We start from the raw sequence: 13,397 nt of genomic DNA on the forward strand, positions 1-13,397 counted from the left end.
GTTCTGAAAAAATCCTCTTTTTGCAACTTGTTGCATAAACTACTATTTTACGCTTTTTTCAATTCATTGGCGTTTTCACATTTTGTTTAAATAAACTTAAGGCTATAGAAAGTATCATTCTATTTCAATAATTAGCAGCAAATGGCAGAAATAAAAAAAATAATACAAAAGGGTTCTAAAGGTCACCATACTGTAGATCCAAACAATGACTCATTTTCAAAAAAAACGTTACTTAATCCACCTTAAGGTGGTTGGTGCCTTCCTCGCATTCATGTTGTATTTTAGGTGGTATTTACAAATTAATTTAAGAGTTTTTTTTTATTTTTTTTTTCATTTGTTTTTTTTACCAACTCTTCAAAATAAAGGTGAAAAGTCTCATGAGTTATATATTTCAGTAAAAAGTTCGTGTAAATCTTTGTCGAGACAAAATGATGCAGCAACATAATTAATACAGATTTTTCCAGAAGAGACGCAGACACTGCTTAAGCGATGTGGCAACCGGGCGATACGCATGCAAGGGGGTGTGGCTGCCAATCCCCCGCGTGGTCAAAAAGTCAAAAAAGCAAAAAGACCCGGCCTTTGAGGTTATGCAAAAATCACCCTTTTTTGTAGCTACAAAAAAACTTTTTCTTGGCATAACTTTAAAAGTACTTCACTAAACAGAATAAAATTTAATAGGGTCTTAGGGGACCCCAAAACGAACAGAATAAGGCGGATCCGGCCAAAATCGGTACAGCCAGTTCTGAGATAATCGTGTGGAAAAAAAATCATGTCTACACACATCCCCACAGACATTTGTTCAGAATTTGATTCTGAGTCGATAGGTATACGTGAAGGTATATCTAGGAGTCGTATTTAAGAAGTTCATTTTTCGAGTGATTTTATAGCCTTGCCTCAGTGAGGTGAGGAAGGCAAAAATTAAATTATGTAATTAGTGCAATGTTGGTATTCGATGAGGAAATAGTAGTTTATGCAACAAGTTGCAAAAATTGGATTTTTTCAGCACGAGTCGTACATTTATCCAACGAGGTTCACCGAGTTGGATAAATACGAAGAGTGCTGAAAAAATACAATTTTTGCAACGAGTTCCATACAACATTTTTTGCTATTCCAAAAAACACACACTGAGTGAAATTTTATGTCAAATTTTCATGTATTTTGTCAATAAATCGTTTAAATCAAAAAAAAATTTGAAAAGTGTTACTTTTCGAAACAAGTGCTGAAAAGTTCAACTTTTCAGCACCCATTTGAGTGAAAATGAAAAGTGTTGCTATTCGATTCTGTTATTTTTGGAACAGAAAAGTAGGCTATTTCGTCGTTCAAGAATGACAGGAAAAGTAAGTAGTTTCACGACGGAATTGCAAAAATTAACATAAAGCTCAACCAACGCTGTGCCTTCCGAGTCTAAATGGTGCTGGAAGGACTTTTTGTCGGCCATATTTGTTTTGGAAAAACATTGAAAATCTTGATTCAGAAAGCATCAATCGCCAAATGGTGTCCTACATGTTATTTGTAGAAGCGTTTTACATATCGTGACTCATTTTAAGTTGCAATTTACTAATTGACAGTCATTGCTACAGGAGTGGGTCTCGTGGCGCAGGGGTAGCGGCTTCGGCTGCCGATCCCGATGATGCTATGAGACGCGGGTTCGATTCCCGCCTTATCCACTGAGCTTCTATCGGATGGTGAAGTAAAACGTCGGTCCCGGTTTCTCCTGTCTCGTCAGAGGCGCTGGAGCAGAAATCCCACGTTAGAGGAAGGCCATGCCCCGGGGGGCGTAGTGCCAATAGTTTCGTTTTTGCTACAGGAGTGCGAGTGAATGATACCATCCACGACAGCCAATTAAATTAAAACTAAAAATAAATGAAATTTTGCTCCAATTTGAAGAAAAACGAATATTAGTGTCGGAGGTGGCGGTGGCTCTTACGGCTTTTTGAAAACTCACCCGAGGTTTGATCTTCAAAAAGGAAAAAAAGGAGGAATTTAAAAAAAATGGTTTTGAAGTTTGACTAGTTTTATGTGACTTTACCAATGTTTTTAAAGGTTTTTTTTTTTTCACGGGTCAACTTTGGCTGTGTTTTTACTAACTCCTATATTTTCAGCAAAATAGGTAGGCAAGATTTTTTCTAATACCTCAGACTGAGACTTTGTAGAAAATGCTAAAACAAGCAAAAAGTCGAAAAGTGTCTTAAAAATAAGAAAAAAGGTAATTATAGGAGATGGTAGAATAAACCAAATACTATCAGATAGAAACATACACTCAACAAGATAAATGCAAAACAAAATACTAAAAAAAGGAAAGAAAACAAAAAAAAAGAACCAATATGTTTCGTAAAAAAGGTATTCAAAATTACTTGCTAAACAAGCGAAAATAAAAAAAAATCTGAATAAATTGGGTGTAATAAGGTAAGCTGCTAATTTAAAGAAAATGCATTGGGAATAATGTTCGTTTAAATTTTACCTATATTCAACAAACGAAAACATGGATTATTATTACAGAAAATGTATTTAAAAATGTTTTGCACTTTTAATACCATACAATTTTTCAAGTTAGAGAAAAAAATAGTTTTCAAATAGTTATAGAAAAAACATCCAATTATTGTTTACTCCCAAATAAATCGAAAGGGTAGAAAAACTATGGGTTCTTCACCCTATTGCTGGAGAATTCTCCGCTAGTTTCCTCTCCAAGGTGACAAAAAGCAATTTTGATTGCCCGAAGTTGTGTCAGGATATTATGTTGTCCCCGCGTGGCCACCCTCTCGTCTCGTCCTCCCACCCAAAAGCGACTTCTTGGGTTGGCGTTGATTGCGATGTGTCTCGAATTTGTCACATTGTTTTAATTGTGTGCGATGGTGGCGGTGCTACATTCCAACCTCGTTTTGTCCGGGTTTTTTTTTCTACTTCTTTTTCTTTCCTTGCTCTTTTTTGCCACAACTCGATAAAGTGAGCCATTCTGTCATCATATGTCATACACACACACACATACACAAACATATGCTACCGGATCCTTGTCGGCTGGTTGTGTGGTACATTGTGGAAAATTAAGTGTTGTGCACACACACACCCACACTTGTGTCCACACACACAGCACATGTCATAAATGGGTACTAATGGGGTTGTTTGGGTTTGATCGCCGGAAGTGAATTATTAACGAACGGGAGATTTTATCGCGATGTGTGTGCGTGTGTGTGTGCTGCGCCACGCTCGCTTATTATGTTGAATGATTACCGCGTTTCCGGTCTTCATTGTGAGGCGGACACACACACACACGTACAAATATACTCACACTTATTTGTAAAGATCATGGTTGAATGCATTCGCGAAAGCAATTATGCTACAGTGGCGTGGGTGGTGTAAGTTAACTCCTATGACGATGACCATTTACATTGTATTAAATTATGATCCTAAAACCATTGACTTATAAAAGCAGTGACTCTGTAGGGAAGACCAAATACTTTGAAACCACATCGAGATCGTTTTCTCTTGTGTTTGAGGTAGACTACTCTCAATTTAAACCGTGAGCATTCCGCTTTCGAATAATGAAGACGTAACCTTCCAATTTAACGACGCCAGGACTTTTTTGATCTCTTTTGCAAGTTTCTACTCGAACCTAGGAGTCAAAAGGTCTTTCTGCTCTAAGGAACCTTCCACTCCAGGGTTCGAACTGACGACCTTTGGATTGCGAGTCCAACCGCCAACAGCGATTCCACCGGAGCAGGCTTGGTTTGGTATTGATTGTCCATATGGCATGAAGACGATTTCCACACCTGGAATAACTTAACGGCCAAACAATAACCAAGGCCGGGACCGACGTTTTACTTCCCCATCCGATGAAAGGTTGGAGCAGAACCCATGATCATCCGCTTACAAAGCGGACAGCGTCACCATTCGACCACGCCTGCTCGAATGTACATTTGTATTTGTAACTGTGAAGAATTTTACCTTTTTGTAGATTGTTGATTGCTGCCTGATACATTAGACCTGAAAGAAGGAGACAATAAAATGAATTAGATAACATTTTAAAAAGACAATTGTAATTAAATAGCTTTTCAATTTTGCAACACATATTTTTCAAACAATACATCAAAATGCCATACAATTTACCGTCCTCCCTGATTTTAATTCCCTGCGGTAGACTCGAGTCACTTTACCGGATTAGCTGCCATCATGACAAACGCGGACAAATTTGCACACGACCAACAGAAAAGAACAACTTCCAAGGACGACTCTCACCCGATTCTCCGTAACGAGCCCAAACTCAAGGGACGCAACAGAAAAAAAGCAGCTCAACTCCCAACATCTCGGAGGAGGCAGAAAAGTGCACACTTCCGAACGCTATCTTCATGCTGTGAGAAATTTTCAACGCCTTTTTGCACCGAACGGAAGTAGCAAAAGCTCATATCCTGCGGGAGCCGGCAACACTGCCCATTAAGACAGTGCCGCCGTGATATCTTGATTCCGTCCGCGTGTTGGCCTTGTTGGAGCAACCGGGTAGATTATGATGATTTGCTCGGTGTATTACAAATTCTTCCGGGACTTTTTCGGGAACCGTTGTCTCGCTGTCGGATTCTTGTGTCGGATCACGGATCGTCGGCGTTGTGATGTCATGACTTAATTTTTATTTTTAAATGAATTGCAAATTAAGTGTGATGTTATTGGTTGAATCCCAAAACACCAACTTAGTGGGAAAAAAACACATGTTTTTGTTGATATTTTTTAGAGTCAAGATAGCACAACATCGACGAACGAACGTTGAAGTTTTGGCATGCGAATTTGTTGTACAACAGAGACTAACAACGTCAACGGGAAAAAGTCATCCGAAAACGATGTTAGGATGTTGACGGTTTGGACAGGCTTCGCGTCTGTGAACCAGGGAGGAGGTGTACAACACAACACGTAGTCGCGTAAGGTTTGGAAGCCGTGGGACTGTCCGGCATTATGGCAATCAGTGTAGTCACCTTTGAGACATAAACTTTAAGCAAATCAGACTCAGATCATTGTTTTTTACAAATCGAGATTTTATTCTGAAACGAATTTTAAGGTAACAATATTTGATTTTAGAGCAATTCTCTGAGATTTCGGTCATTCGATTTTTTCTGTATTTTTTAATCCGGCTGAAACTTTTTTGGTGCCTTCGGTATGCCCAAAGAAGCCATTTTGCATCATTAGTTTGTCCATATAATGATCGATTTGGTGTCTTCGGCAAAGTTGTAGGTATGGATATGGACTACACTGAAAAAAAATTATACACGGTAAAAATGTTTTTGGTGATTTTTTATTTAACTTTTTGTCACTAAAACTTGATTTGCAAAAAACACTATTTTTATTTTTTTTTTTATATGTTTTAGAGGACATCAAATGCCAACTTTTCAAAAATTTCCAGAATGGGCAAAAAATCTTTGACCGAGTTATGATTTTTTGAATCAATACAGATTTTTTCAAAAAATCGAAATATTGGTCGCAAAAATTTTTCAACTTCATTTTTCGATGTAAAATCGAATTTGCAATCAAAAAGTGCTTCAGTGAATTTTTGATAAAGTGCACCGTTTTCAAGTTATAACCATTTTTAGGTAACTTTTTTGAAAATAGTCGCAGTTTTTCATTTTTTTTAATTAGTGCCCATGTTTGCCCATCTTTGAAAAAAATATGTTTGAAAAGCTGAGAAAATTCTCTATATTTTGCTTTATTGAACTTTGTTGATACGACCCATAGTTGCTGAGATATTGCCATGCAAAGGTTAAAAAACAGGAAAATTGATGTTTTCTAAGTCCCACCCAAACAACCCACCATTTTCTAATGTCGATATCTCAGCAACTAATGGTCCGATTTACAATGTCAAAACATGAAACATTCGTAAAATTTTCCGATCTTTTCGAAAAAAATATTTTCAAAAAATTTAAATCAAGACTAAAACTTCAAACGGGCCAAACATTCAATATTACGCCCATTTGAAGTGTTAGTCTTGATTTAAATTTTTTGAAAATATTTTTTTCGAAAAGATCGGAAAATTTTACGAATGTTTCATGTTTTGACATTGTAAATCGGACCATTAGTTGCTGAGATATCGACATTAGAAAATAATGGGTTGTTTGGATGGGACTTAGAAAACATCAATTTTCCTGTTTTTTAACCTTTGCATGGCAATATCTCAGCAACTAACGTCATGATTCGAAATCCGGACACTTAGTAGCATATCATTTTTGTTATAGCTGGCAAAAAAATCATGTAATAAGTTGGAAATGAAGAAATATCATCAGGATGTAGTATTAACAGTCAGTTTTGAGAGAATGCATGCAAAATATGTCTTTTCTAACAATTTTTTATCAGAATTTTAAAATTAAAATGACTTGTTGTGCTTCGAATCCCGGACACTGACAAAAGCTGATTCGAAATCCGGACACTTTTGCTTCGAATTCCGGACACTCGATTTTACTTATGAATCGCACAAATTTGGACTGAAATGTTAGTGAATGGCATTCTTTAGGTCTCAAATAAGCTGTAAACATTAAAACAATCGATAGTTTATATAAAAATTTGCTAGAATTTAAGAAAATCGAAACCATAAATTTCTGCTTTGCCTTCCCGGTGCTTCGAACGCCTATGAAATATTTCCGTTGAAATGTTTCGCATTTTTGATAAACTTATAATTTTATTTAATTTACTTGTTTTGGCATTAACTATAGCGTTCAAACAAACTTTATATGATGGTTGATGTTGGAATTCATCAAATTACACAGTTGTGACATTCATAAAGCGAACTTGTATCCAAAAAAATGATAAAACAAGATGAAGTGTCCGGGTTTCGAAGCGTCCGGGAATTCGAATCATGACGTTATGGGTCGTATCAACAAAGTCCGAAAAAGCAAAATATAGAGAATTTTCTCAGCTTTTCAAAAATATTTTTTTCAAAGATGGGCAAACATGGGCACTAATTTTAAAAAATGAAAAACTGCGACTATTTTCAAAAAAGTTACCTAAAAATGGTTATAACTTGAAAATGGTGCACTTTATCAAACATTCACTGAAGCACTTTTTGATAGCAAATTCGATTTTACATCGAAAAATGAAGTTGAAAATTTTTTGCGACCAATATTTCGATTTTTTGAAAAAATCTGTATTGATTCAAAAAATCATAACTCGGTCAAAGATTTTTTGCCCATTCTGGAAATTTCTGAAAAGTTGGCATTTGATGTCCTCTAAAACATATCAAAAAATAAAAAAATTAAAAATAGTGTTTTTTGCAAATCAAGTTTTAGTGACAAAAAATTAAATAAAAAATCACCAAAAAAATTTTTACCGTGTATAATTTTTTTTCAGTGTAGTCCATATCCATACCTACAACTTTGCCGAAGACACCAAATCGATCAAAAAATTCCTTCAAAAGATACAGATTTTTGAATTTTCACATATGAGCAATTCTCTACGAAATCGGTCTTTTTTCTTCAATTTTAATTTTTGTATTTTTTAATCCGGCTGAAACTTTTTTGGTGCCTTCGGTATGCCCAAAGAAGCCATTTTGCATCATTAGTTTGTCCATATAATTTTCCATACAAATTCGGCAGCTGTCCATACAAAAATGATGAATGAAAATTCAAAAATCTGTATCTTTTGAAGGAATTTTTTGATCGATTTGGTGTCTTCGGCAAAGTTGTAGGTATGGATACGGACTACACTGGAAAAAATAATACACGGTAAAAAAAAATTTGGTGATTTTTTTATTTAACTTTTTATCACTAAAACTTGATTTACAAAAAAACACTATTTTTAATTTTTTTTATATTTTGATATGTTTTAGAAGACATAAAATGCCAACTTTTCAGAAATTTCCAGGTTGTGCAAAAAATCACTGACCGAGTCAGAGGCGCCGACTAGTCCATAATGTTGGGGGGGCTCGGTTTTTTCCGAAATCGTTAGGTGAGAGTGGCGATTTGATGTTTAAGTTTATTGTATATCACGAATTTTACCAATTTGAATATTACGATGTGATAAGAGTTTTTTCATCCGGAATCCATTTTTTTTTCTTGAAAAAGATAATTTATTAAAACGTGATTGAGAATGTTTATTGGGGTAATTTTTTATATGTTTGGAAGGAGAATTCCTTCTAATTGGCATATTCTCACTTATTTTTCAGAAGTAACAGTCAATAATAAAAATGATCAGGTATTTAAAATTCAACAACACAAATATTCTAAAGATGAAAACAAAAGTAAAAAGCAAAAAATTTGAACTTTAGAAATTGGAAAATACACATTAAAAAAACAACATTTTTTTGAAATCTGCAATTTAGAAAAAAATAACAGAAAAAAAATAAATATTCCAAAATTTTAATTTTTTTAAAAACCCCTAGGGTTGAAAAAAACTCATGGCTTAAAAATGTTAAGAAATCAAAAGTTGAAATTCAGAAATTTAAAAAATCAGAAATTTGGAAATTACAATCAATGTTCAAAAAAATCGAAAATTTAACATCAATTTATTTGTTAAGAATTTAAGAATTTAAGAATTTAAGAATTTAAGAATTTAAGAATTTAAGAATTTAAGAATTTAAGAATTTAAGAATTTAAGAATTTAAGAATTTAAGAATTTAAGAATTTAAGAATTTAAGAATTTAAGAATTTAAGAATTTAAGAATTTAAGAATTTAAGAATTTAAGAATTTAAGAATTTAAGAATTTAAGAATTTAAGAATTTAAGAATTTAAGAATTTAAGAATTTAAGAATTTAAGAATTAAAAAATTAAAGAATTTAAGAATTTAAGAATTTAAGAATTTAAGAATTTCAGAATTTCAGAATTTCAGAATTTCAGAATTTTAGAATTTCAGAATTTTAGAATTTTAGAATTTTAGAATTTTAGAATTTCAGTATTTAATAATTGAGGAATTGAAGAATTTAAGAATTTTAGATTTTAGAATACGACCAAACACGTTTAAAATGGATTCCCAATACTCAATAATGCTGATTTCCTGAAAATGTTCTATTTTTAGTATTATTCTCTACTCCCTGATTTTTTGGCATATTTTTTGAGGGTGCAGTTAAAATTTCTACAGCCTTTTTTTTTTTAAATCGATCATAAATTGCAGAAGGCAAAACGCTTGTTTTTTTTTAAAGATAATAATGATTATAATGTGGAATTGGCTCAGATTAGGTTTTAATTTGTTGGTTTCTCAGTAAAGTGGTGCGCTAGTTTTCAAAAAATTACTTTTTTTGAAACAATTGTATTTTTCGGCTAAAATTGGTATAGAACGGTCAACAAATGTATTTGAAATCTTTTCAAATCCTTTCTAAAATTACCCAAAAAATTATCGAATTTATCAGCATTTTTGTAAATGTAAAGCAGTCAACAAATGATTATTTTGAAAAGTGTTTCAGTTTATATTCGCTAAATCCTGATCTACAATGGCAAATCGCAGAATGTTGCGTTTGAAAACTTGATGATTGTTTTCGCAAGAGTTTGCGTAAGTTTGATTGTAGATGAAGTGCTATTGGAAAAGTACATTGGTTTTGTTTTTGGAACAACGTGCACAGATAGAATTCTTATGAGCAAACCCGTAAAATTTGTGTTGACGACATATCTCAAATCATTCACCGATGCCTCTGTGCTCTTGTACTAAGCATACTGATTTTCTTAGAGAGCACAGTGGTATAGATAAAACGTTGTCGATTTAAAAAAATGCATCTACATCCAGAAAATTGTAAACGTTTTTGTTCAAAAAATTTCGGCGATTTCGAAAACAACAAATGTATCTGAACTATTTTACGGATTCGCTTACAAGAGTTCTATCCGTGTGTACAAACAATGTTCCATTTAAATTTTAGATATTATTTTTTAATTATTTCCTTTTTTTATATTTGATATAAGAATATTTTTCTTCCAAAATTTCTGGGGGGGCACAATGTATGGGCTGCCCCCCCAGCCAAATTTTAGGGGGGGCAAAAAGTACCGTGCCCCCACAGAGTCGGCGCCCCTGGACCGAGTTATGAATTTTTTAATCAATACTGATTTTTTCAAAAAATCGAAATTTTGGTCGTAAAAATTTTTCAACTTCATTTTTCGATGTAAAATCAAATTTGCAATCAAAAAGTACTTTACTAAAATTTTGATAAAGTGCACCGTTTTCAAGTTATAGCCATATTTAAGTGACTTTTTTGAAAATAGTCGCAGTTTTTCATTTTTTTAAATTAGTGCACATGTTTGCCCAGTTTTGAAAAAAATATTTTTGAAAAGCTGAGAAAATTCTCTATATTTTGCTTATTCGGACTATGTTGATACGACCTTTAGTTGCTGAGATATTGCAATGCAAAGGTTTAAAAACAGGAAAATTGATGTTTTCTAAGTTTCACCCAAACAACCCACCATTTTCTATCGTCAATATCTCAGCAACTAATGGTCCGATTTTCAATGTTAATATATGAAACAATTGTGAAATTTTCCGATCTTTTCGAAAAAAATATTTTTGGAATTTTCAAATCAAGACAAACATTTTAAAAGGGCGTAATATTGAATGTTTGGCCTTTGTGAAATGTTAGTCTTGATTTGAAAATTCCAAAAATATTTTTTTCGAAGAGATCGGAAAATTTCACAAATGTTTCATATATTAACATTGAAAATCGGACCATTAGTTGCTGAGATATTGACGATAGAAAATGGTGGGTTGTTTGGGTGAAACTTAGAAAACATCAATTTTCCTGTTTTTAAACCTTTGCATTGCAATATCTCAGCAACTAAAGGTCGTATCAACAAAGTCCAAATAAGCAAAATATAGAGAATTTTCTCAGCTTTTCAAAAATATTTTTTTCAAAACTGGGCAAACATGTGCACTAATTTAAAAAAATGAAAAACTGCGACTATTTTCAAAAAAGTCACTTAAATATGGCTATAACTTGAAAACGGTGCACTTTATCAAAATTTCAGTAAAGTACTTTTTGATTGCAAATTTGATTTTACATCGAAAAATGAAGTTGAAAAATTTTTACGACCAAAATTTCGATTTTTTGAAAAAATCAGTATTGATTAAAAAATTCATAACTCGGTCAGTGATTTTTTGCACAACCTGGAAATTTCTGAAAAGTTGGCATTTTATGCCTTCTAAAACATATCAAAAAATAAAAAAAAAATAAAAATAGTGTTTTTTTGTAAATCAAGTTTTAGTGATAAAAAGTTAAATAAAAAAATCACCAAATTTTTTTTACCGTGTATTATTTTTTTCCAGTGTAGTCCGTATCCATACCTACAACTTTGCCGAAGACACCAAATCGATCAAAAAATTCCTTCAAAAGATACAGATTTTTGAATTTTCATACATCATTTTTGTATGGACAGCTGCCGAATTTGTATGGAAAATTATATGGACAAACTAATGATGCAAAATGGCTTCTTTGGGCATACCGAAGGCACCAAAAAAGTTTCAGTCGGATTAAAAAATACAAAAATTAAAATTAAAGAAAAAAGACCGATTCCGTAGAGAACTGCTCTTTAGTCTTTTATTGACATTTCAGCTCGGAAGGCATATAGACGGACGAGAGAAAACACACCGTTTACCATCTTACAACATGAAAAAACAACTAAAAGAGCAGGGTTTGTGCTTTAAAGCGATGTTTACACTTACCCGTTGGCGTGCCTCTTGAGCAGCGATGTTATGCGATGAGCAAAAAAAAATGTTTAAAGAACCGTGAATCCAGTTATTTTAACTGCTTTTTTCACAGGGAGGCGCCCGTATTGACAAAAGCAAGTAATGCTGTTCTAAGCAACAGTTTCTCCTGTTATCAAGAAATCAAACAATCCAATCATAACGTAATGCAGTCGAAAACGAAATACCAAACCAACTTGTTCGTTTTGGCATTCCTTCTGCAAAATTCTTAAGAACCAACCCACAGCTGACAGTCTGCCTATGGTCCGGAGAGCAAGGTACGTTTTTCCCTCGACTTCATTCAGCTCAAAAATTGCCGTGCTGAAAGCAGCACTTCCCATCGGAAAATCCAAGAACAGTCTGCGCTGCGCTCAAGATCTCTTCTCTCTTCTCGTGCCTTTGTATTTGTACTCGTGAGGTTGTATTTGTGTGTATCGTAAACGCGCGCACACAAAGCCATAAAAACAGACGTGAATCTGCTTGCTGTACGTGTTTCGGGCACGGTGTTGAAGTATTAGGATTAATTTATATGTTTTGATTTGGCTTTGGTTGTTGTTTTCGCCCTTGGAGGGAGAGGGAGATTAGTGTGTGATTTTTTAAATGCTTCATGTCTGATTGAATTTCGCATTTGGGATGTGTTGAGGGGGAGAGAGACGAAATTTGAGCTTCTGGTAGGTGGATTACTTTTCCGGAGTTTATTGTAGGAGTAATTTCAACGGAACTGATGTGTGCGTTCAGCGATGTTCGGGGTTACTTATCCGAGATTTGGGGAGGTAATTTTATTTGGAATTTGAAAAGTGGTAAATTAATCGCTTAGTGAGAATCTTGATTTTAGGAGGGTAGGTTTAATGTTACCTTTTAGCGGATAACGTAGAACTACACATTATTTATGCAATAAAAGAAGATTGAAACTGAGATTTTCCCCTCAATGCAATTCCAAATGTAAACATGGTTAGAATAAATTCGCGTTAAAATTCATAACAGTCTCTTATGCAAATGTTCAACCATTTCAATTCGCCTTCACAGAGCGACACCCCACTGGTGCATCCCTCTCGATTTCATATGAATGCAACGATGTGTAAAAATCCTCATTAGAATAAATCTCTCCTAAATGAATGGTGCCGAAAATCGGTTCAGCACGAACTGCGCGAACACACAGTCAGTTCTGCAACAGATCGCTGCCTGCCTCCGGTTCGCAGAGCGAAACCAAACGAATGCAAATTAATTCAAATAAAATTTAAGCATCAAATTTCACATTTCCCCGATCCTTAGCCTCAATCCACCTCGGAATCCCCCTCTCTGCTGTTCGGGGCAGTGCGATCCTGTGGGCGCGCAATTTTTTGAGTATTCCTGGAACGAGAAGAATACCCAAAAAAAATCTAATGTGCACAGTTGAAAAAATCTTTTTGCCTTCTTCATTGAGGCGACTAAGAATCAAATTCAGTCCAATTTTGGGTCCCATAGCTTGGTATTGAAAATTGTAAATTTCAATTTAGTTTGCGTTACTTTTCTTAAAATTTATTTTAATTGGAAATGTTGTGTGTAATGGAGGAAACATGAAATTTCATGTAAAATTACATGAAGAAATATGTAACCCATCAGAATGCATAACCAAAATTTCATGCTCATATTGGCTATCATCCTTCTCACTCTTTGAACGGCCTGTTCGGTGCAGTATACTGGGTATGAATCCCACAGGTTTGAAATTGTGTAAAGAAAAAGTATCGTTCAACATAAAACATTAATTGTCTTTTTTTCATCATGGTAATTTGCA

The 13,397-nt window shown here is 34.0% G+C and overlaps 1 protein-coding gene across 1 annotated transcript in view; it reads right to left on the reverse strand.

Moving 5' to 3' along the window:
* LOC120424883 (arginine-glutamic acid dipeptide repeats protein-like) overlaps positions 1–13,397 on the reverse strand; it is a 104,153-nt gene that overhangs the window by 55,143 nt on the left and 35,613 nt on the right. The window contains 1 exon segment of the mRNA XM_039589147.2: positions 3,943–3,981. The gene's annotated coding sequence lies outside the window, so the exon portion shown is untranslated.

Source organism: Culex pipiens, chromosome 3 (assembly GCF_016801865.2).
Source record: "Culex pipiens pallens isolate TS chromosome 3, TS_CPP_V2, whole genome shotgun sequence".
Classification (NCBI taxonomy): Eukaryota; Metazoa; Arthropoda; class Insecta; order Diptera; family Culicidae; genus Culex; species Culex pipiens.